The sequence below is a fragment of the Cyprinus carpio genome, chromosome A19 (genome assembly GCF_018340385.1).
Source record: "Cyprinus carpio isolate SPL01 chromosome A19, ASM1834038v1, whole genome shotgun sequence".
Lineage (NCBI taxonomy): Eukaryota > Metazoa > Chordata > Actinopteri > Cypriniformes > Cyprinidae > Cyprinus > Cyprinus carpio.
The window spans coordinates 22,786,128-22,813,025 of NC_056590.1; the positions used below are offsets into that span (position 1 = coordinate 22,786,128).

General features: G+C 35.9%; 1 protein-coding gene and 1 long non-coding RNA gene across 2 annotated transcripts in view; both read right to left on the bottom strand.

Moving 5' to 3' along the window:
- The window catches only part of LOC109112264 (CUB and sushi domain-containing protein 3-like), a 369,075-nt gene that overhangs the window by 339,040 nt on the left and 3,137 nt on the right, over window positions 1-26,898 (bottom strand).
- LOC122148838 lies at window positions 16,696-19,751 on the bottom strand. The gene is made up of 3 exons (XR_006162672.1): window positions 19,719-19,751; window positions 19,071-19,141; window positions 16,696-18,258 (listed from the first exon to the last, which is right to left on the bottom strand). It is a non-coding gene; the product is annotated as an uncharacterized LOC122148838 (long non-coding RNA).

Here is a 26,898-nt window from a genome sequence, read left to right on the forward strand (position 1 = left end):
ATAATAATTTAATAGTTTGACCTCCTGAAGTTGACAGTGTAAATTTTCTGAAAGTTAAGCATCTCTTTACATCAGGCATTTGCTGAAAAAGGTATAATAAAAGTTCCAGGCAATAGAAATGAAAAGTTTCATAAGCAAAGAAGCATTCACAACGCATCACAAGTACAGCTGAACTAACTACAAGCTTTAGATTCTGAAGACTCAAATGTTCTCATCTCTCACAGGGCTGTGCATATTAAAAGCAAATATTCTTTACTCTGTCTCTTTCACAAGACTGATCAAAGACTCAAGGTGTTTAGCTCATCTGATTCTTTCTTTTGAGATGTTTTGTATTGCGCTGAAGTCACGATGCTAATTAAAGATGCATCAAAGCCTCTTCTCCTTCTCCGACTTCCCACCTTTAAACACAGTCTACTAGAAAAAGAGAATCATTAGGTGGACATAAAATTTCACTTTGGCACTTTAGATCGAGGACAAATGGGGGAGGACAAAGGGGATAAGTGCTTTATTTGATTTAACAACCCCCTCTTCTCCAATTGCTTCCCCTGCGAGTCTCCTGCAGCAGCGTTGGTTGTCATGTCTGACAGCGGTTGGGTTGCTCTGCCAACGTATAGAATCATTCCGCCACCCCTAGTGGTTCCCATGCAAAGCACAACTCCCCCTCACTACGTTCAGGCAGTCGGATGGAGTGGAAATTAGCCTGGGCACTTGGGGACCTCAGCTCACTCGGCTGCATGAGCTCCTTCATGAATAATTATGATCTGTCCCAAAGCTTTAGCAAGGTCTTAAGAGCTTTCTTCTCAAAAAGGGATATAACAGTCTGGCAGATTGCCTCTGATAAGTCTTAGAAGGGGCAGGATGGACCCTTTCAGGATGTGCCGATCAATGATGCTTGAACATGCTTGTCTGATGAAGCCCTGCGCTTAGTTCCCCAAAGTCATTTGTAGCCATGCACGCTGTCACATCTCAAATGAAAAGCCGTATTGTTTTATAAAATTACATAATGGATGGGGTTTCAGTGATGTAAGCTGTCTAACTTACACATACTCATATTCAATATCACCAAAATACAATTTATAATTAACAATTAAAACAACACTAATAGGGAGAGTAATTGGAAACATCACCGTTCAGTGAGAAATAGGATCAGCTGCTCTTAATGCACTGCATTACTTGACAGTCAAAATGCTGGTTATCTCACAGCATTCCCGAACGTCCCTCCTGGGTCTCTGAAATATGCTTTACCAGTTAATTAACCAGCAGGATTAATTGAAAGCGATTTTTTTCTTTTCTTTGTGAATTGTAATGAAAGTAGAAGTGCTTGGCTGTCAGCTCTGCCATGTTCAGCCATAAAACGAGCGGATTTAGTAGACCGTAGAGATCCACAGCAATGCTCATAAGGGAAGGCATGATGAAACTAAAGGAAACGATGCTGCCAGACATAATGCTCCATTGCAGGTCCTGTAAAGTGGCAAAATGCTTTCTACTCCAGATCCAAGACTTATCAAAATTAGATGACAGTGATAAAAATGTATAAATGTTGCGATGAACTCCCAAAGCCAAGCATAGTTTTTTTTTTTTTTTGCCGGAAATGCTTTGCTGACTAAACTGGGCTGTGTTTTGTTCTTCTTGCAGAGAAGCCATCTTTTTTATGTGAAGATCTGTTTGGATCCTCCTGGTTGACAAACAAGGACAAGCTGGTATTTGAGACCCTCATGGATAATTTGGATGTGTTAGCATTACAGATTTTTTTTTTTTTTATTACTTAAAGGATTAGAAGTTGGAGACAAAGGGTGTGAGAGAGAGACGGACTGAAAGAGGGAATATAAAGACAAAGTGCCCAAAGAAACAATTCCATTCAAGCAGATCTAAAGAAATCAGCTGTTGCAGTGTAGCCTGAGTAAAGGCCCTCTGTGTCGTGTCATGAGAGGATGCCTGATACTAATGTGACCACCTGAGAAACTCACAAGTCAAAAGTTGAAGCAATGATTTGTGATTATCCACATTAAGGTCATTTTTGCACACTTAAACAAATGGTAAACTTGTAAACTGAAACAAAATAATTAATGCAAAATTAAATATGAACAACAAAAGTAAATTAAAACAAGTGTTAAAAAAAAAAAAAACTAAACTAACTAAAATAAAATAAATAGCCAAACTAAATAATCATTTTCAACGCCAGTGAGTGATCCACACATAGTGCAATAGTCTGAATATAATGATTGTGGCTTGTGGGATTCCAGATAAAATATAATGGCAGCTCTATATTTCCATGTATAAAAAGCAATTTATACAGTGAATATCAAAATATTTCAAATACGTATCTGTCACTTTAAAAAAGTGCAATAAAATATGCCTGCCTTGCCCCGTTCAGTAAATGAAATTCCCTCATAGTCATGACAATCAGCATGCATCTTCTGTCAGCTTCTGCTTGAGAAACTAGAATCAACAAGCACCAGATGCGTTGAGCTTCCCACAGTTGTGACTCCTGTTTAACACATTTAAATACATTCTACAATGCAAGGCTCTTCTGTGCCTCCTTTGCAGTGAAAAAAGACTTTAAGTTGAATACTCTAACTTTTTTTTTTTTTAGATAACCATAACTTTCGGTGTAATGTAAAAATAGTATCTTTATCCCTCAGCTTACTTAACTATAATTAAAATTTAAACAAGAGAAAAAGAAACATAAATATCCATAAAATAAATAAAAATAATAAAATTCTACAATAATACAAAACAATAAAACTATATGTTACTATCTAAAACTAAATACTAAAACTTAAGTAAAACTGACAATCAAAATGAAAAATAATATTTTCTAGTTAAAAAAAAACTGCAGTAAATGTCTATTATATTGTTGTATTATTTTATATTATAAGCCTAATAAAGCCATACTAACTGAAAATCTGAAAAAGCTACAACAATCCAGATCCATATGATGTTGGAATAATCTTCAGCAGTATAATTTTTTTATGAATATTTAAACATAACACTTCAGATTCTGTCTGTTTTAATATAAAGCCATCTGAGACTGTATCTAATAAGCATTAAAGTAGCAAATTACACTATGGCACAGCTAAAAGATCAACAGAGCATCCAGCAGCCCTCTATGGATTTATGGGTAAAAGAGCATCAAACAGCAGGCCACAACACTTCCACCCTCGGGTCAGACACAGAACTCAGCAAGGCCGTCCATCTGGTGTCAGAACGTGTTTGTCATTTGTGGAAGTTTTTGTCTGCAGAAGCGTGACAGATGCTGGGTGTGTCTGCAACAGGAAATTAGAGCTTGTCCATTATTCAGAAGGATTCTGTCTTCGGTCCAGGATAATCATCATCTCGTACACAAACAAGAACACCAAAGGTTCTCGCCAAGAGGCAAATCAGATCATGATTATGGATTTCTTGAGAATGCAAACAAGAGCAACTACAGGTAAACACAGTTAAATGCATGTACGCTCAAGTAATAAACCTCATGCACAAACAAAAATGGATTTTATACTCTGTGGATTTTATAGAAATGCAAATTACTCCCATGCAAAACAGCGGCAAATCGCACAAGTTAATAAAAATATTAATTTGCTCTCTCTTTCCTCCTCTGCTTTCCTGTGGAATAATAAACCTGTTTGCATTTGATCTCCCCATTTTCATTTATTTACTTACTTTTACTTTGTTTATCCTTTCTGATCTCAGCAGTGTTACACTCATGCAGTGTTTAGCACCCGGAGAAGCCACCCATAACAACAAAAGACAAGAACGCGTGAGAGAAAATTTAGGATTAGACCTGTAACATATTCCAAGTATCTGACACACAGACTTCTACGTTTATGCAAAAATAATAATTTTGACACACTTTCAAAATAGAACACAATGCAAGAATTTGAAAAACACTGATAAAAAAAAAAAAAAAAACTAAGACATTTTTAAAAATGAAAGGAAAGGAAGTCATATAGGTTTGAAATGATGTGAAAGAATGATGACAGAATTTCAGTTTTTTGGGTGAACTTTCTCTTTAAGTATGTTTCGGGCCAGATGCAATATGACAAGCAATTTCTCTGTCTACATCACTGCTGTGCAACGTGACACAATCTCAGCCAATCAAAGGATATTTCATGTTATTTGGAGCGGTATTTTGGTTTTGTTTGCGGATTAAGACACAGTGTCCCAAGAAAAAAAAAAAAGAAAAAAAAAAGAGGGACAGGAATCCAACAACAGAGCTAGAATAATACATATGTGTGCGCACAGTGGTAACTAATGTAAGGAAAGGTGTTAAAACAGTCACAACAGCTGGGCAAACAAACAGGAGTGGGAATCCAGGTCAGTAATATCATGTGGTGTCACAGTACATAAATCATAAATATCTTCTGGGTAGAGAGGGAAGGCGAGCGGGGAGGAGGAATGGAGCAGTATAGAGGTGCAGTGGTGGGCCTCAGCTGCACTTTCACTTGTTAAGCTTGTTTGCTTTGCATTGCACTGCCTGCCCTGGGGCCACTGCCTTCACATGGGCTGCCTACGCCTCTCTCCCTCTCCACCGCCATCTTTGTGTGCCATGCATGGCTCTCCACCTCAACTAAAACAAAATAAGGAAAAAAATAGCACAAATAAAAAGCAACATGGGGCATGTGCCATGCAAATGAGAATGCTGAAAACACAGTCAATGGAGCTGAGAATTTTGTCTTAGGCCTTGAGTTACAACAATAAAAGACAAGAGAGAAAAAAAAATTGTGGCTTCCCAGCCCAACTTCTGATGGTAAATTGTCCACTGAGATAGAGAGACTGATTTTTCTTTATTAGGCGCTTTGGATCTCTTTGATTCGATTCTCTCACTCTGCTTACGTCAGTGAGAGGCAGACTAACATCCTTTATGATCATGGTTGCAAATTTAACACAGGACTCTAGCCAAATATGGGTATTTTTCCACATCAGATTGTCTCAGATTGTATCGTAATGATGTACTTATGTTGCAGCAAGTCATTGATTTTGATTATGCTGTTCAGAAAAAGTCGAAAGAAAAACACATTTGATTGGCTGTTGGTCCCCATCTTTAGTCGCTCATGCGAGCACTGCAGATGTACATCCGTTTACATTATATTGCTTAATTGCTAACAATTTTGTCTATTATATGTTCAAATCAATAAATAAACACAGAATGTTTGTAAACATCCATTCTACTATAATAAATGAAGAAACTGATCATTCATCATACTGTTATTCAAAAAACTAAGGAAGCTTGTTTCCACCGTGGGATTAAAAAAAGGTAACTGTGACTTTATAGCTCACAATTCAGACTTTTTTTTTTCCCTCAGAATTGAGGTTTTATGTCTCCCAATTCTTATTTCTCATAATAATCATAATTTCATCATAAAGAAAAAAAGGCTGCACTGTGAGATAAAAAGTTGCAATTACCTTTTTTATTTATTTTATTTTATTTTATTTTTTATTCTGTGGCAGAAACAGGCTTGCATAGAAAACAGTCTGATTGTGTGTTTTGCAGTTCAACAACAAAGAGGATTTTTTTTTTTTTTTTGAATGATTGAATGAATCATGCAATTATTGACTCATTCATGAAGACAGCTTGTTATTTTGTTCCTGAATGTATCAGCGATTTTGCTGAGTTCACTGAAAGACAGGCACATGTTTAATTCCTGAATGAATCATTATTTTTGAAAAAAATCCATTGAACAACTGATTCAATCATAATGACTGTATCGATGTAACTTAGAGAAAGAGTTACTGAGCGAAAGCTTTTCACTTTTTGTTTTTTTATTCATATTTTATGTGTAAAGTTATTTAATTGGAAGGAATAAATAAACAAATAATGCCTGCTAAATATTCTGCAAAAAAGACTTAATTTCACACCATGCTTATGATGATGTAAAGCAACAGAGTGTAATATCTAAAAGGGTCGGTAGCATATTTACTCACCAATCCGGTTTTTATTAGCATTTGGCACTTGTAGAGTGGTAATTTTGGTCACTGACAAAAAAAGTGAGCCAGAATTTACAATGACCGTCACTACAACTCTGCCTGTGGTGAGGAATGTGAGTGGAACACATCTGATTAATGAAATATGGATCTCCTGCAGGCATGATCATCACTGGGACATAAATCAAACCCCAGGACAAATCAGTGGGCGCTCACTGTCTGCATGGTTGTAGTAAAACACAACGTGAAGAAATTACACGTGTCCTCAACTTTAACTTCTTCAACCTGAGGTGCTATAATATGCAGACTTACCCATCAGTAAATAAACAAATCACAGTAGAACTCCAGGGTGGGTTTATATGACTTGTTGTAGATGAACATTGGTGGACTTGAACTTGGAATATATATCTATATCTAACAGAGCTTTGTCTAGAACCTCATCTGTTAACAGATGTTTCTCAGTGTGCCTGGGAAACTCCCTGAAGCAACCAATGAAGCTTCGGCTTAAACTACAGATCCGTATAAAACCACACAAAAAAATAAATAAATAAAAATACAATGAAAAAACACCATTTTCTCTCGAGTCCACTGAAGAGATTTCCTCTAATGTGTTCGTTTCACTGGTTGCTATGTGAACCAAAGGGACCACAAATCTCATCTCCTCATCGCGATGTGGATCAATAATGAGAAACCGAGAAGGCGGCACATATTTTGGGAAAGAGGGTCCCATTGTTCTACATTAGACATTTAGTCACAGATGAGGCTGTCGGATTACACTTGCTAGATTTAAATAGATTGCTCCTGTCTCAGAAAACGTTCCTCACGGGGCCGTGCTTGATATAACACCCATTGCTACTTTTTCCATATTGCTTTCTTGCAGAATGCCAGTGTGAATAGATTTGACAGATATTAAAAGCATATTTTTGATGCCTTACACAGAAATTAGGTATAGCTCTGACAGAGATATATGATAGCAAAACACCTGAAGGAAGCCTATTTGGTTGGTTGGTCAGTAAAAAAAAAAAAAAAAAAAAAAAAAAAAAAAATTATTATCCCAAACCCATAAAATATTAATTAATGAAAATGTATGCAATTTTATTTATTTAGTTAGTTAGTGTTCTTTGGGAATTAAATATGATGATAAAGCCTGGAACAACATAAGAGTGAGTAAAAAATGACAGTATTTACATTCTGAGATATACTATCCCTTTAAATAGGTGTAATTTAAAGTCTTACATACAGAAATTACCCAAACCCTTTTATCAAATTTATTTTTAATTCATGCAATTTAATTGTATTTATTTATTTTTATTTAAAAAAAAACTCTACTTTTGTGTTCTTTTAAATTTAATTTTACATTTAATTTCTTTCTTTCTTTTTTCATTTTCCTTTTGTGTTCTTTGGGAAATAAATAACAGCATAAAGGTTTTGGAACAACATCAGGTGAATAATGACAGGGTGGTGTATACTATCTCTTTAAATGAACCTCATTTGACGTCTTACATGTGGAAATGATGAATTTATAGCTCTGTGTGGGATTGAGGATAGTAACATGAAGCCTACAGGACGTTCAGCATCATTTGAAAACCTCAGTGAGTTAGCAGTCATGAGATGTGGGTGAGAGATCCCTTCGCCTCTGAGACACAGAATGAGATTAGAAAGAAAGATTACACCTCTCCTTCTGCCTCATTTCAGCAGTCACCATCATCACCAGAAAATAGCACTTAACTTGACACATAGTACAATCAGAGTCATGCAGACCATAGAGACTCTCCACTAAGCTAAGATAAGACTCTCTCTATATATAAGAAAATATATATGTATTTAAAGCAATTAACTGTATATAAACAAACACAATGTTTAAAATAATAATAACACATAATAAGGTATTAATAAGGTTTAATAAGGGATTTTCCAATAATCCTTCAAAAAAAAAAAAAAATACTAATAATAAAAGAAGGAAGAAAGAAAGTGACAGATGGACAGAAAGAAAGATAGACTGTCCTTGACTGTCTGGGATTTTTCTTTGTCTCATGTCAGAGAGAAACTGCTAAATGTTTTCTGTTTTCTGCTGTTGCCTGACATGCCAGAGCTTGAGGAAGATAATTCAGCTGGCTCTGAGACTTCACTGGTCAGAATGCTACAGCTTATTGAGGGTTTGAAGTGCTTGCAATGCTTGCAAAGATTTTTTTAGAGTGTACTCAGAAGCTCCTAGAGCTTTGGACTGCAATACTATATATCATTATTTTATATTATTTATTTATGCACAGTGGGGTTCAAACATCTGAGTCATAATGTTTACTTTTTTCCCTATATCCCTGCAAATAAATAAATAAATAAATCTCAGATTTTCAATGCCGACTCAGACTTTTAGACCCCAAACTATATGATTTATGATTTTCTGAAAAAGCTACTTTTTTTCTACTGTCAATTTATGTCTTTTTTTCTTTTTTTGAATTTTGTAAATACTTCTGTTAAATTGTTTTTTTTTGTGTGTGCAGAATTTTCAGTGTGGACTTTATTATTATTATTATTATTATTATTATTATTATTATTATAATAAAAGAATATAGACAAATGTGGTTAAAGAATTGCAATATAAAACACGGAACCAAACAGTAAATGTTCATGAATATGAATATTCTAGATTACAATACTATCAATTTGAGACTGTGTTATTTTAGACAACCATCTTATTTTGTATACAAAGATATAGCATCAAACATAAAACATGACTATAAAAGAGCATTTTAATAGTCTAATAGTCATTCCAGGCTCTAAGATGGCAGTAAAACTAAATTAGGGGAACATGTTAGCATTCATGAATCTTAAATTTGTTATTTTAAATTAAAATTAAAATTAAATGTGTTGCTCCTGTCACCACAACAATGAAAAAAAAAAGAAAAGAAAAAGAAAAGCTTTGCCATTTTTAATTATGTAACCTAACAAAGTTGGAGTGAAATAAGTCCTTATACAGCTTGCCAAACACTGTGGCTGGTCTTTTATCTTCAGGAGTTAATTTTAGTGCCAGTGCTCCTGCTGACAGAGCAGAATGGATACAGACCCAATCTTGCTCCTCGTTTTATACTAAAAAACACACATGCACAAATACAAACAAATGTTTGAGGCAATGCAGGCAAGGTCTTTCCTTCACTTCATAAATAAACCTGAGCTAAACCAACAAGTGATATTCAGCACCATGGACAGTGTTACTCTCTTACCTGCCACATGCTGAGCTGAATTCACAACAGTTGCACCACTTCTGCAGTCAAAACCTGCATCAATCACCAACCACGGAAAACCAGTTTAAAGGAATAGTTTACCCAAAAATGAACATCTGCTGAAAATTTACTTACCCTCAGGCCAATCAAGATGGCTAATAAGGATAAAACTTTATATCAAAAGCTAACATAAACAGCAGTAGCATTTACAAATAGCAGTGTATCTAAGAAGTATGAGACAACTATAAACAAAAAAAAAAATACCATTCTGAAACGTCCTGTAAGAGCCGTGCTTGCATAGGTTCTGCTCTATCCTAATATTCTCTCTATCCTTATGGATACTTGTGATGTTTTTAGCAACTGTTTGGACTCTCATTCTGACAGCACCCATTCACTGCAGAGGATCCATTGGTAAGCAAGTGATGTAAATTTTTGGGTGAACCATTTCTCTAACCAGTCACTAAAAATGTTCAAGTGCAAATATATAACATTATTTATTTCTTTATTTTTCTACTAATAGTACACATCATTTGATCATATAAGCACTGAACGTGTAAGAAAAGCTCAATGAAGTACCAATCACATTTAATGGCTCAGCTGCTGACACATAATGGCATTCACACAAGCAGGTGTTCACCCCACCTCTGGAGATGCCTTGGTAAAGACTGATGATGATGATGATGATGATGATGAAAAAGAGTCCTTTGCTCTAATGAAAGCCACAGTGCTCTAGTGTCTAAAACAGGTTGGAGGGTAAGTAAGGATCACACACCCTGTGGAGCCCAGCACAGCACTTGTAAATACTTTCCCAGCCCTCGCATTACTGTTCTCAGGGTGAGCCTGGGCTAATGTTGATTGGCTCTGTTTGTGCTGATGTGCCGTTTCCCAGCTGGCTAGCCTTGTTTCCCAGCTCACTCTGATGGCGAGCCAACAATGATGGGGGCCTGCGTTCTCTCGCGCCTGGAAGAGCACATTTTGAAAACCGAGCCAAGATGCTGTGTGTCTCGAGCCGCATTCATTGTTTCGATTCTGATATATTTGTGTGCTGTAAAATCGCATCAGCACAACGGCAGTAATGCTCATTGACTGGGATTACGACGGATGCTTTCCTGAAAACCACAAACTATGTTTCAACACAGTGACCACTCAAAACAGCAGTGTGCTGCTCCAAATGCGTCTATGAAAAATTACACTTTCAAATGAATTTTCCATGTTTGCTGTAAACAAACATTTTTTCGATTTTTCAAGCGCAACAGCAATCCTTATGTGTTTGGAGTGTGTCTGTGCTGTATGTGGCTGTTCTAATTTTAAATGCTCTCTAAACTGTGCCTCTGATGTTACTCGAGGCAAAACAGAGAAGCAAGTGAAGCTCAAATGTGTAACGGAAGGTGAAACATGAACATTTGAATGAAAAACACAGGATAGAAATAATCAGAAAACATATTAGCTATATATAACCTCTCAGGGTTTTTACAAAATACAAATTTGAAACTGGTGAAAGCACAGCATGATGTAAGGTTATAAGCACATTGCACAAAAACAATAACATAAGGGAGGAAAACACACACACACACACACACACACATAAGGCACACTCTCCCTGTCACACATACTGGCTGGAGGCGTTGATAGGACTTTAGGACTTCAGGGAAGCATGGCGGAAGAATGAATGTGAAAGAGAGCAATGCTTATCGCTGAACTGCAGCACCTCTCAGAAGGAACTCAAGAAATGTTCCAGAAGCACAAGTGGAAAGTGACTTTAGAGGAAACGTAGGAAAGCAGACAGCTGAACTGATGAAAGTGTCCTATTACAGCACTGCTCTGCTTTTCTGTTTGCTGGACCTTCAATATTTAACACTATTCTATCTTTCTTTTCAAAATAATGAATAGTATAATATATATATATATAATTTTTATATAGCTATAGACAGATACAGAATAATATTGAAATATTTCTTATTGTATATACAGTATCTATTTTGCAAATATGACATACTGTCTTATTTCTGTGGAAATGTTTGGTCTGCTAGGTGAAAGAGAGTTGAGTTGGTGTCTAGCATCAGCTGTCAGAATGAGAACATGCCAAAGCATGTTAAATGGTCAGCAAACACAGCCTTTCTTGAAGCCCGAGACTATTCCAAAGACGTCAAGAAGAACTGTGAAAAGCCTGTTTATTCTGAACAAAAGACTGTCTGTTTGTGTCTCTCAGTCCTTTAGATAGAATAAAATGATTAAGGATGTAACAATCAGAATACAGCATTCTCATTTAAGATATAATGTATGAAACATTTCATGGCACAAAGAGGCTGCACGTTTGCAATCTGACGATAGATGCAGACTGCCAAACAGTTTCCCAGGATAATGGTTTGTCAATGCAAAAAAAATATGAGTACTGAGGTTTTGAAGACTGTATGAACTTTGTCTTTATGGACTTCCCTCAGTCATTACAAGAAAGGCTATGCAAGAGGATTTGTTGATGCTAGAGTACTAACAGACCCATTTATTTTTCAATCTCTTTTAAATGCATCCATTGAAATGATTATGTGTATATTCAGCCTTCTCCTCTCCAACTGGAATAAACTAAATCAAATCAAGATGCCTTAATGTTACAGTATCTGATGATATACTGTACGATCACTGGGCATAATTTTGTTCTTCTTCCCTCTCTAGGCCTGCCTCAGCAATTTGAGTTCACCTCCGCCTTAAACCTATGATTCTACAAAGAACATTATCTCCATAGGTTTATCGACAATCTACAAACTGAATACAGATGAAGGGCTTAAGTGTCCCTCATTATGGTTACATGGAGCCTGCATGTGCTCTTTAGGAAGTTGGCTTAAAGTACTGCAATCTCCTTACCAACAGCACCAGTGGGTTCTATTAATCTGCTCCTGTAGCAGGATTACGCACCATTCAGAATTAAAAAAACAACCATTTAAAATTTCTGTTTAATTCTGAACTGCGGTAGCTGGAATGTAATTTGAGTTATATATAAATGCACACACAACATTTGGCCTATTTCCAAAAACATTAGATATCAATTTATATACACTACTGTTCAAAAGTTTGATTTTTGAATACTAATGATAATACTGGTACTACCGATTTTCTGAATGTATTATTATTATTATTATTATTATTTGAAAGAAATTAATACTTCAGGATGCATTACACTAAACAAAAGTGACTGTAAAGAATTTCTAGTGTCACAAAAGAGTTCTATTTCAAATAAATGCTGTTCTTTTGAACTTTTAATTCAACAAAAACAACATGGATAATAATAAGAAATGTTTCTTGAGCACCAAATCAGCATATTAGAATGATTTCTGAAGAATGAAAACTAGAGTAAAAGCTCATAAAAAAAGCTATCATAGGAATAAAATTTAAAATTTATTAAAATTCAATACATTCAATACAATACAATTTAAGTTCAAGCTTAAAATGTTATTAAAACTATAAATGAATATGCCTGAAAAGACAAATCAGAATAAAATTTTCCAATTAAATTTAATTGAACCAAGTCTCAATTTGCATAATACTATTAAAACATACCCAAATACTGTGATACTAGTGCTTTTTGAGCAGAACTTGCTTAATATTTCTTGCAGAATTCAAAAAGTTTCTTCCTCACTTAAAATAACTTAACATAACACCAATGTCTCCTTTAGAAAAAAACAGACATGCTGTGTGATGACAGGTCCAGGAACTTCACAACAAACTTCTCAGGATAAAGTCTACACCGGTAAACCTGACACAACAGTGACTGTCACACTATTTTAGCTCCCCAACAGCTCAATAAATAAACATGAGGGTCTGACTCAAAACAGGGCATATTTGGGCTAGAATTCCACATGGTAGTCTGAGTCTAAGTGATTATTTATAATTTTATTGCCACCCCTACCACAGCTTTGGCTTCTGAAGTACACTGTTGCAGAAATCCTTTAATTAATGTATCGGGGGCTTTGGACGAACAGGGATGTCTGACTCAAAGAGGCAAATTAATAGCGCAGAAGTGCAGAAGGCATGTAGCGTTTGACATTAAAGCCATGCAGCATGGATGTCATTACATATGGAGACTAGATCAATACAAAAGAAGATGAAAAAAAAAGAAAACCCTTCAAGCATGGCAAACAACTGGTGAGCATTCACACAGTATTTTAGCAACCTGTTTGTGTGTGTGTTTGTGTGTGTGTGTGTCAGTGAATGAGCTCTACCACTGAGAACTGCTGTACGTATGAAAGCAATCACTCTGCTGGAATACATCGGCATTATACTGCGACAGCAGGGAGCAGAGTCAAGGGGGAAGAGGAGAGGGTAGAAAAGAGGCAAATATACAGTGGAATGACAGAGGCTGAAATGCAGGGGGCAACATCTCGAAGGGCAATGTGCACCATCTCCAGCTGGAGCACTTGACATTTAAACTAGGGTCCGGAAATCCCAAAGCAAAGGCTCAAAATATCTTCAGATTTGTGTAAGCAGGCTTGAATGAAAACATCAGCATGATTCAACATTAAGTTTCCAGCCTCTGCAAGGCTGACATTTACGTTTAAAGACATAAGTAATCCCTGATTCTCAACGAGATATGTCTCATCCTTACAATCAAGACATGCAGAGATTTGAAAGGTGCCACATTTGATAATGGAGAAATAAAGGCCTATCCTGCCAAATTTTCAGCACGCAAATAAAGATTTTTAATCAAAGAGCCCAAAATACCAAACTTCAAGGTGTCGTTTGTTTAGTTCAGAGGTTAGGCTCTTTTTTTTTTCTTTTTTTTCTTTTTTTTTCTTTTTTTATTATTAATCTGATTCTGATGGGTAACAATTCATTTAGTTCTATTACCTTTGTAATATTTAAAAATAAACAATATAAAAATTATTTATATTATTTAACATGAACAGCAAGAGAGGTGGAGAGAGAGGTGCTGCTCAGAAAGAATCGAGTAAATGATAAAATGAGTCATTGATAAAGACAGTCACTGTTTAAAGTTATTTGAATGAATCGGTTGAGTGCATGATTCAATGATTCACTCAAAAAGACAGTTGCTTGTGTTTTTCCTGAATGAATGAATATAATTCCTTTATTAGTTTTTCCCCTCTTTAGCTTGACTGGATTTTTCAACAGAAAATGCTGAAAAATATTTTGTTATATTTTAATTTATATTTCTGTGTTGGACTTGGTTCGATAAGGCCTTAATGGTACCAGCTAAATTCAGTTCCTCGTTCAAGAACCTACTTGTTTTGTATGTATACATTTTATATCTGACATTAAGATCTAGTTAATGTCTGTATAGATCCAATTAAGCAGTGTCAATTGCTACTTTGTTCACAGATTATAATTATGACACAAGAAGCTACAATGAGCAGCTGCGCTCCCCTGTATAATACATACACAATAGATAATAACAGCCTGTGGAGTCTCAGCAGTGGTCTGAGAACACTAAACACACAGACTTGGCAAAAGTCACAAATGAGTGTAAATAATGGGTCAAATTACACCTAGCACCTCATACATGTAATTTCCAGAACAAATAAATTGTCTCTGGTATGAGAAACAAGGGTGACAATGTAAAACGTAGGATGTAAAAAATGTAGATGTGACTTTGTGTCACTGCTAGAAATCAAATTATTACAGAAATCTATGCACGGTCATGGCCACCGCCATACGGATATATGATGGCAATTTTTTGACAGGTTTTAAGAGGTGAGGCACTAGTTCCTGTCACCACTTTCTCAAAACTGCACTGCAACAAAAAGCCAATTAGCCAAGGAGCCTCTTAGAAAATGAAAAAGGAGTGCTTTTCATTCCTATTATTAGTTGTATCAGCAAAGTAATTTAAGAAATGCCAAATGTCACCACAGGTCAGCTGGGATAAAAAGGGTGATAGTGTGAGTCCTGGGCTACTAGAACAGAGAACAAAAAAAAAAAAAAAAAAAAAACACCCTTAACAGTGCAGCCCTTTACTTTATGCAACCACCAGCGATAATTACGCCTGCCAAATCTTTGGAACTTCTGAAAAATGTCAAACATTCTCTTGATAATTAGAGGGATTTGCATCTTACTGTTCACTAGCAGCAAAACCCTTTTATTCCTTCAGACTTTCACACATGCTTGTGTTGGTGTGTGATTTCTCTATTGTTGTTATGCGATGCAGATACTAAGCATCTTGTTTATTTCGTCTTTGATTCTACTACTAGGTTTATGATGTTATCAAACACAGCAGTGTTTTTGCCTGCCTGTTGCCGTTACTCCGACTGACAGGGGTGTAAAGTGGGTGCATACAGTGTGATTTGTTACCTTATTACCACTGTATCTAAACATATTTTAAAAAAAGTGGTAGGGATATGCCAGCATCAAATTTTCCTGTTGCGATTAATTGATAATGCTTTTGTCACGGTATACGGTATTATCACGGTATTGAAATTTAGTTTTAAAAAAGTGGTCATAATACAGTATAACAGGTTAAATAACTTTTTTCTTATAACAAAAATAACTGAACATTTAAATACAATAAAGATATACAGAAAAAAATATATAAAGTTAAAAGTTTTACACATTAAAGTGCAAAAGAACTATAAAGACCAATAGGTATCACTTTACAATAAAACATCATTAGTTAACCTTAGTTAATGCATTAACACAAGGCAAGTTTATTTATATAGCACATTTTGTACACAATGGTAATTCAAAGTGCTTTACATGAAAGAAAGTAAAAAAATCATGAAGAAAAATAACCTCAAAAATAAAACAAGCGATTTAAGAACTTTGAAAATGATTTAAAAATTGACTTAAAAAGAATTTAAGACAGTTTAAAAATAGAAAATGATTTTACATAAAATATAGTGCAATACATAAAATATAGTGTTATCAGTTCGGACATCGCATAGTGCTCATTCAATAAATGCACAGCTTAACAATGAGCAATAGCTACATTTGCTACAGAAGTTATTAATCTTTGTTAAAAAATACAAGTCTTAGTTAATGTAAGCTCATTAAATAACACAGTTGCAACTTTCATTTTTAACAATGTGTTATTAAATATTGGAATACCTAAGATTAATGAATGTTCAGAAGAATTTTTCATTGGCAGTTTTTAACTAAAGAAGCCCTAATGTAAAGTGTGAATGAACAATAAAGAATCAAAACACTTTCAAACAATATCTAGGACATGTTGTAGTCCAGATTAAAAAAAAAAAAAGTTTGAAAATAAATAGCCTATTAAATCTAAATATTAAAGTATTTGGCTCTGTGATGAACACCATAGCAAATCCACAAATCTGAATGGATATTTACATCTATTTAAATACATTTTAGAAAGTAGCAGCTGCTTTATTAATGGGGTTTACAGGGTAAGGGCTGCAGTTTAGCGCCATCTGCTGTCAGAGAGTGAATGTGCTTTCATTCAGCGCGTCTCTCACATGTTCCCCCATGTGCTTCTCATGCGTGCTTCACCACGTCAGAGCGCATGCTTCTTTCAAGCAGCATACAGCGGTGTTGTGCATTTTGAGCAGTTGATGGGAAAAATATTCTTAAAATGCATTCCAAATTCTGAATAATTTGTAATATATAATTATTCATGGTATTTAGAAGTGCCCACGATAACAATACCGTGCATATTCATTACCGCGATATATCGCATTACCGAATACCGGCACAAGTCTAATCCCAGTGTGAACTTGGTGAAAAGCAAAGACGGAATGTGTGACGTCAATGGTTCTGTATGTCAGATTGTATGATATATTGATGATATTCCTGAAATAGTACCACACAAACCCAACCAAACCTTTGTGTTTATGTTAGCGATGATATAATTGAAGTAATTAGGTGTAATTTGCACAGTAAGCATTTTTGCATTTAAAACACAAGGCACAGGGCAGTGGAATGGAAATAAATCAAGGTTTAGAGAGATTTTTTTTTTTTTAAAGTTGAACTTTTAACTTTAGGAATGGTCATTTTTAGAGCTCTGTCATGTGTAAGACACAGATGCAAAACATGAGTGCAATGGTCAAACGCATCTGTCTTGGGAATATTTACAAAAATACTTTGTATTTGAACAGGCCCTACAACGCTTTAAGACACTTTACATTTTGTTAAGCATTTGATCTTTTCACACTGCTAAATATAAAAATGCACATTAAAAATGTACTAGCAAAAAAAAAAATAACACATTCAAGAATTCATAAAAATACGCAATGGTGTCTATGGAGCGCAAATAATAATAATAAAAAAATTTACATTCAAACATAATTTGCATGTCAAATATTGGTAGTCTAGTTATCTATATACAACCCAATTCCAGAAAAGTTGGGAAATTTTGTGAAATGCCATAAAATAAAGCGTATGTTATTTGTTAATTCTCTTTAACCATTATTTATTGTAACTGACTTAAGTACAAAGAAAAAATTCCAATGTTTTCACTGGCAAACTTATACACTCCAGATAAGTTGGAACAGAGGCATGTTTAACACTGTCACATCAACTTTCCTAATGTCACATCAGCTTTCAATGTTTAATTGTTTGGGAATTGAGGATACTAATTTTTAAAGTTTTGCAAGCAAAAGTTTTGTCCAATCTAACTTGAAACAAGACTTCAGATGCTCAGCAGTCTGTGATCGTTGTTGTCTGATTCTCGTTTTCATTACTGGTCATACATTTTCAATAGGAGACAGATCTGAACTGCAGGCAGGCCAGTCTAGCACATTCACTCTGTGTCTACAAACCCACACTATTGTAGCACATGCAGAATCAGACTTGCCATTGGCTTGATCTAAAAACCATGGACTTCCCATGAAAGATGTCTTCTTGATGGCAGTATATGTCTCTGTACAATTCCAATATATTCCTCCATGTCAATGGTACCATCGCACATATACCAGTCACCCATGCTGTTTGCTCTTCTTCACCCCGGCCCGTATCATGACAGACGTTTGCTTTTGCATCTGTCTGTGATGAAAGTCTGGATGGTCCCTTTGGAACTTTTGAAAAATATCAAAAAACATTTGATATGTGGACTCATCTGACCACAGCACATATTTCCACTGTCTTTTTGACTATCTGCGATGAGTTCTGGCCCAGAACCCTGCGACATCACTGCATAGAATTGATGTATAGATTTCTCCTAGAGTAACAGAGATTCAAGTTGCAGTTATTGATGCAGTGGCAGACTGTGTTAAGTGACAGCGGTTTTTTGAAGTACTCTTGAGCCCATTGGTGGTTATATTTAACACCGCAGCATGACGGTTTTGAATCCAATGCCATCTGAGGGCTCAATGGTCATGCACATTCAACTAAGGTTTCTCTGGATTCCCTGAATCTTTTCGCAATATTATGTATGGCAGTTGGTGAAGACCTAACTTCTTTGTGAATCTGCACTGAGAATTGTTATTTTTGACTTGTTTTACACTTCTCTTATGAAATTTGGCACAAAGTGATGAGCCATGATCCAGCATTTCTTGCAAAGACTCCTCCTTTATGCTGGGTACACACCAAAAGATAATCGGGCTGAATTTGGCCGATTTCCCCTCTTCCGACAATCCTAGCTATGTCCCTATTATCTTGATGGTTCTACAGATTATTTTATCAGATTTTCCCTTGGTGTGAGCAGGGGGGCAGGGTTTCATATTTTTATTGAAGCTTCCCCGGGCGCCGCCATTGATTAGCGGACCCCCACCTGCTGTTAGCATTCCATTGACTCCCATTCATTTTGGCGTCACTTTGACAGTGAATAACTTTACATCTGAGGCGTTTAAAGACTCCATTTGTCCATTAATTATTTCTAAAGAAACACGAAAATGTATAAAAGGCTCCATTACCTTGTATCTTACGTTATAGACAGGAGGAGAAGCTCGCAGGCAATCTTTTACTGTCTATGAGGCAATCGGGGGGATTGTGATTATGCAAAATGACAAAATAATTAATCAGAATACTTACCAAAATTTGCTCCTGTTCACGCTTGCCGTCTCTGCAAGATTCGTTGGTGATTCAGATTTCTCTTGGCACAGCTATTAGAAGACTTACAATTGTCAGACAGGTTGCTCACATCACATCTACGTCATCAAGCTCAGTTTGAGTCTGCGCAATACTCCTAAAACATCAAAAAAAAAATATAACTCCTTCACCTATTACCATTATTATCTATTACCAATTCACCTGCTTATCTGGACTGTTTCAAAACAGTGTAACCTTTTCACTTTTATTTTGCCTCTGTCCCAACTTTTTAGAGTGTGTTGCAGCCATCAAAATCAAAATTTGTTTGTATTTATAAAATACATTTAAGTTGGTCAGTGAAAGCTTTGGAAATCTTTTCTTTGCACTTTAGACAAACCCTCTTAGACTGCACCTGGACGCCGGCGTACTGAACTCTCTTTGTTAGCACGTGTCAATGTTTACGAATAGATTAAATGAAACGGGACAAATTTAATCTTGACAAACTATATATCATTATAAAGATCTAAGCCTCAAGCATCGACGACAGATCGCTGTTTTTCAATGGAAAGCTTATAAAGAATGTATTTGCTAGATTTGTGTAAGCAATACACATCAAAACATGAAGAATAAAAACGCAGTAACGTTACATACCAGATTCGTCGTAATAACGAGTCATAAACACATCCACAGCTGTAAATCCCGGTTTAGTTAGAAAGGTTAGGGTCCACTGAACGAAATCTCATGGAGCACGTTTAGTCCAACGAAGCAATAACGTTGTAATATGGATGATAATTCCTTTGTTTACGTTTCAGTTCTTCGGGGACAGAATTGTTTGTGTCCGTTGTGGAATAAGTCACGCTCAGAAACTGCGTCTTGGTAGTAAAAAAAACTGCATGGTTTTGTAGCGTACATTGTCACAAACAGAATGAGACGATCCACCAAAAAAAAAGTGAAAGGCGTGATAAGCGGAAGATTGTTTATTTGAATTCTGGCGCTCTCTCGTGACGCGCGCTCTGACGCACCTGTCATCTGATGGAGGCGGAATTTAGCGATCGCCTTTTTCTTTATTTTTTTATTTTTCAACATTTTTTATATATGTGTGAGTGTGTTTTATGTTGAATGTGCCTGTATCTGCATGATTATCGTTTATTTGAGCGCAAATCAGCTCGCTATTACTGTGTAATCACAGCTATCGATGTGAACGCCATCTGAATATGAATAGAGTGTGATTTATTGACTTTATGGCGCATTTATATGATTACCATCTCTGTAACTGGCCATCAGCACATCAGCACGTATTTTCATTGTAATTCATTGTAAATGCTGCATTTCTAGCAATCTCAGGATGTTCTGTAATTGGCATACAAAGTTAAATCTTTTTTATTTTTCTTATTTATTTTTCTTACTCAAATGATTCTTATTGATTCTTATTTGATGTCTAAGTTTCTGTCTAGTGTTTTATAAAAAAAAAAAAAATGCAGTGGTATGTTTAATGACTAAAATAGTTTGTAGAACCCTTCAATACAGTTGGTAAATATTTTTTTTATATTTGGGGGGACTAGACATAGTCTCAGAAAAAAATGGTTTCAGGAATCTAATTTTTTATAGTATCTTCTTCAGATTTGAAATATAAACTCATGAGACATATGACTTCCAACCCATTACTTTTCTAGATTGCTCCAGGACTGATTTCATGTATTTTTATATCAAATAAAAAAATTTTAAAAATCAGTTTGGTAAAAAAAAAAAAAAAAAAAAATTCAAGTCACTTCAGTGTCTAGATCTTTAAATATTTTTTTATCAACTCTGGTTGATAAAAAGTAAAGCCCACATGGTCTTCTTTCCAAAGACACCAAAATTATGTGTGTAACACGCTGAAGTAAGGAACTGTTACAATTTTAAGTTACTGTAGGTAGGGCACTTTCAGCTGTGAGTCCCATAATGGGGGGTGCTGGCTAACAGGTTAAATAAAAGTAAAAGAGACTTAAAATTACAAAGACAAATTACATTTACTTATTTGAGAATGGGAATATCAGATATTTCACAATCTATTAACAAGATGAGTCGCCATAGAAATAGGAATGAGGTATTCAGAAATATATACACATATATGTATGCACATAGGCAAGAAACCATGTAATCTAATGATTTTTTGTTTTTTATACAAGCAACATATTGCAAGCCTATATCAGTCATGTATTTCATGATATTGTAGATATTTTGCGAGTGACAATATTTTTTGAAGGGCTCTAAAAGCGTGAAATGGACTTTTCCTGTCTGCTGCCTTTGACGTCACAGCTCATACACTGGAAAGATAGCCGCTAAGGGCTTGGAACTTGGCATGTTATGTGGTAATATTGAATTCAATTATTTATGACTAAGAAAAGAACATTTGAATAACATTAATGGGAAACATATCTAACCAGTAAACACAAGTTTTTGTTTACCTATTGCTAGAGTTTACACAATGTTGGAATAAATAATGTGCCAATACCTCCATCCTGTCAGTGGCCTAGAGTCTAGAAACTGACATCTGGCTCTGTGGCTCTCCAGAAAAATGTCAAATCTCAAAGATGAGAGTGATTTTGTTTCCAGACACCTGCTGCTGACATAATTACAACTAAACCTGCCCATCCTCTCCCAGTATTAGCAATTGATTGGCCTTCATAGTTGAAACACATGTATTGGTTTGTTCTCGCAAAAATACAGAGCCATAGTAATTAAAGCACTGAAAGTGCATTAAACCTTTTAACAAGTCCAATAATATTATTTATAAAACCTCACTTACCACAGTACCACAGTAGCTTTGTAAGTACTAGCTTAGCCAGGCAATAATAATAAATCATAGTGCAATTAAACATAGTCATTATAACTCTGTCCCTCAGCCAGTCTTTGGCATTTTGAAGCCTGTTGAACCATATAAATTCTGATGAGAGGTTGTTCTTTCCTCTGTGGAGTGAAATTATTTCCCCCAAATTTTCCAGCCTTATTAGATTTGCAGCCCTCTGCAGGTACAGAAGGAAACAGCTACTATACGCAAACAGCTGGAACAAAGTCATCCTCATCTAACATTGTTCAAGGCATAAAGCGAAGCCTTTCACAACAATACTACAAAAAGTCCCCATTCCACTAAAGTAATATTTTAAAAGGCCACAGGAGATCACATTAGCCTTCAGCATTGTGCCATAATCACCGTTATATCACGTGACACAGACCATTTGACATGGATGGTTAAGCATTCTGGGTGAAAAATAATATAATGATGATGAATTTTAATTACAGAGGCGATAGGCTTGCCTAATATCAGCGTTCACAGCATGCACAGTCAACCAGATAAAGTGAAGGGCCGTAACTCAAAATTTGGTTTTAAATCTTGCTGGACTAGAACAAATGATCTCAAGGTGACTTTGATGCAGGTAAAACTGATGAAGTTGCATTCTGCATATCTCAGACTGCATGGACACGCTCCCAAAATAGCACACACTAATTTAAAATGTTTGCCATTTTAATTAGATTGTGCTCTGAGATTGCGTTATCTGATGAACTTACGGGGGCGTTGTGATTCAGCGACATCTGAGCCGGAACAGAGTGGAAAAGCATTACATAACAAACTTTGTTGCGCACAACTAGTTTAAATAGGTTATTGTGGTGCTTCAATTCAGATAGCAGCTGAATGGCATCTGAAACTTGAAATAGCAACACTACAAAGCAGCCAGCTCAGTGGAAAAGCTAGAAACTCTTTATGCTTTATTAAATAAGACAGTAGGAGATACATTTCTAAGAATTACAGTTTGCTTGGGGCATCTAGTATTTTAAATGTTGCAAAACATCTTTGCTTCTGTTGACTATGTCATAGTTCCAAGCACTTTATGATATTAATATTGTAGTGCGAGGAATTCTGGGAAAAACTGGGTTTACTAATTTATGGAATCATCTAATATGACAACCCGACCAGCAGCTACATCCTCCGCCGAAGCCAGAAGCCTAGGAAAGAAAGGTCAATGGGTCAAGCCAGTCCAGATCTCTGTCCAGCTGTGTCGACGACTGGTATCCGTGTCATTCTTCCTTCATTAACACCCACTACTCCATCATATTTCCAATGCAAACTCAAAGAGATATTATTTGTATTTGGTGTATATGAAAGGGAAACAACATATGTGAAGGGAACTGGAGGGAGAAAAGAGTAAATGAGCTTTGAGGAAATTGGCAGAGAGGCTCAGCATGAGGCAGCCCCGATTCAAGGGAACCCAGATCATACTGACAGCTATTTTCCCCTTAAACAAGAGAACCATCATGAGAAGCGGTCAGGAACAAGCCTCCTTTGTGAAACAATGAGGCTGCAAATATATCATTGACTGTATTAAACGCATCTAGGCTTAAAACAATGAGGCAGAAAGAATCAGATGAGAAAGCCACAGTGCATACGACCAGCTCGCAAATTCTACATGGCTAAAGGTCAATCCTATAACGCCACACGCTCCCACCTCCGTTGAATTGTCTCCACTGGCTGTCGTCAAGGGATGGTGACTCCTCTCTATCAAGCCAATATACTTCAGAATGGACTTTGATGTAATTTCTTCATTCACAGAAGTTGACCCATAAAAGCCTGACTCTGCACTGTGATCATGGACATTCTGATGAGGGCAGAGGTCTAGGTCCAACATGTCTAGGAAGTTCGCCAGTCTTGTGGTAAAAAAAGCACTGTTCAGCCGTACACAGGCATACGCATGGATTCCCTGAATCTAATTATGGTATATTACTCCAATGATTTTAAATATAGCCAGTGGTGGCCAAAATATGAGTTAAAAGACAGATACCCTGATAAAAAATGTATAATTATTTTAATTTTATACTTAAGTACTTTGAATGTACTTAAATATCAACAATAAAAGTACTTATAAGGATAACTGTATGTTATTTTAATTGCTATTTGATATACTTAATTCAAAATACTTAAAGAGACAGGTTTCTAATGTCCCTATTACACAGATTGGATAGAGCTGATTTCATTGAAAAGAATAATCTCAAATGAATGCTAACATGATGCTATCATGTATTGATTTTTTTTCTTCTTCTTCATTTTCGAAATAACAAAGACGGTCATGTTTTTTCCTGAATGAATGAATTTATTGAATAACAATTCAACACATGTAATGCATATTGGGAAAATATGCATTATGATAAATTAAGTTGAAAGTTAAAAAGCATTCTCAATGCAGTTTTAAATGGGGCACAACCCTGTTTAAAAAAAAAAGCCAGATATTATGTTTTTAATGTAGTCAAGTAAACGTTTCCCAAAATGAAAATAGAGTGCAGATTATAAAGTAAATTACTGGAGTAAAAATACCATCCACCATTGAATATAGCACTCCACTCTCAGAGCAGTACTGAAAGGCAAGTAGCTGCTGAATACTGCAGCAGTACAGATGTATTCCACCATGATAAAAACAAACACAGCTTTTCTTTCTCTCTGTCTTTTTTTTGACACTGCGGCTGAAGCAGCAGTTTGTAAATGTGTTTGTGAATGTTTATAGGTGTGTATGGACTGAGCAACTCTGTCACAACAGGTAGTGGTGAGAATGAGTTGCAAAAACAGACAGCTCCACGCCTCTGCACCTGATCCTTCCTGACAGACACACGGCTCCAATCAGACCATGTTTCCAACACAGCTGTCACCCTAGAAGCCCTTCTCTTCTTTGAGGTCAGAAAAATGCTTCAGTATGACTATATATGCTGCAACAAAGCTTCGTTTATGTTTGTAGTAGATCAGCTTACTGAAATGGATTCAGTCTTTACTGAGAGAAAGTGAAACTGCTTTAATACAATGAATAATTGCTGTTTAAAAAAAACTTAATTCTAGTGGGTCAAAATAAAATCATTGAATAAATCACTGTGCGTTTGTGCGCAGTGCACTTGTGAAGTACTTCACGCACTGAAAGCCCTTTGCAAGTAATGAGGTCACGACTCAGCCATCACTCATGTAGCCTACCATTGTGTGACAGTACTCTAAACGTCATCTAGTGTGTGGACAGAGCCTTTTGTTATTTTCTTCCTTGATAATCAATTACTAGCTGTGGCTGAAAAGGTGGTAAATGGGACCACAGATTACACTGATGAAATAGTTAGTGCCCCCTGCTGGCTCTCACCAACCCTACCACTGACATGGCTTGAAAGGCTGGAATGAATGATAATGGTTTGAAGATGGAATAATAGTAATAATAATATGTAATATTCATTGCATATCCAAACTCGTTTTTGTTGTCACAGCACTAAAATGCAGCATGTGGTAAATAATTAAGAACAGTTAAGCATATTAAAACCATTTGACAGTCTAATGTATAATTCCCTAATGAAACACATAGGAATTCTGTGCTTGTAGCAGCCTTAATGGTGTATCCCAAAATGTTGTTTTCTGCAGTCTGACCTTTAGGGATTTCAGGTTATTTCCCTAGACACATAATAATTAAAATGCAAAATGAGGTTGGGTATATATGCTTGTAAACATTCTTTCACAGAGCACACCACCAAGTAAAAACTTGGCAAGCCAATAAAATGGCTGGTAATTTTACAAGGATATTCAACATAACATTTAACTCTGGAATATTACATATTACATATGTATAGAAGGAGAGAGAGAGAGAGAGAGAGAGAGAGAGAAATTTACAGTGAATTACTCTAGAGACACAATATGTGTCATTGCATAGTGTATTTTTTCCTCCATCAGTGAAGCCACAGCAATTAGTTTCGCATCTCCAAGCAACACGGTAGCCTTCCTGAATGAGTCAGTGTTACGAACTCAATGACTCACTTGTTTCATTTCAGTATGTATTAGTTATTTTCAATAAAAATAATGTGAAATACAATTTCATAGCAGTAATACAATTTTTATAGTATTTACTCAGCATTAGCAGACCTGAAAATAAGTAAATAGTTATTTTCAACAAGAATAATGCAAAATACACTTCTATACCAACAATAAATATTTATGGATGAAACTCGCCGTTTCATTGAAAAGGTTTGGTAAAATGTTAATTTTTGGACCCTGATTAAACTACATATTTTAGCTTTTTCAAATAAACACAAAGCCTGACATCAAAGCTTCTTATATGACTTTTAAAAGACCCTCATGAGGAACAATTTGTATTCCAACTACCACTTCCACTAATTTAAAACATCATCCCTTCTGAAAAACCATCCATCTGTCAGTGTTTTTGTGTGTTTTGTACTACAAGCTGTTTAACACTTCAGATGAGACAAGTACAAGTCAAGAGACCAAAGTAGGTATGAGTATTTGTGCATGACTAATGCAACACTGATCATCAGGAGCTGTAAAGGAGAAGAACAGAAGATAATTCCAGGGAAAACTATAGGTGATCCACTCAACATTCATGCAAAGCTTTGTTACTGTGAGAAGATCACTCCAACTCCCGATCAATTCTCCTCAGTGTGGGAGAAAAGGTGATGCATATCTAAGTAGCAACAGTATGGTCTGCAGCAGAAGCACAGATCTTAAATCTGTTGTAACATATTCCCTTCAGAAGAGGTATTCATGTCCCTTTATGTCCTATTCATGTGTCCACCAATAAACAGAAACCATCTAATTCGATCCATTTTATCGAGGCAGCTCAATTTCCCATGAGACGTAACTCCAACCTGAGGGCAGTGTGCCATTTGTCAATTGACATGAAACACTACAGAACATGTTACACGGCAAGCCTCACACAAGCAAACAGCTGCTAGAAATCATCCTGTAAGAGGTGCATATTCATACAAACAACCCTAAACATGCTTTTTGTAAAAGAGGAGCTCCTAAAATCTATTTGACTGCAGA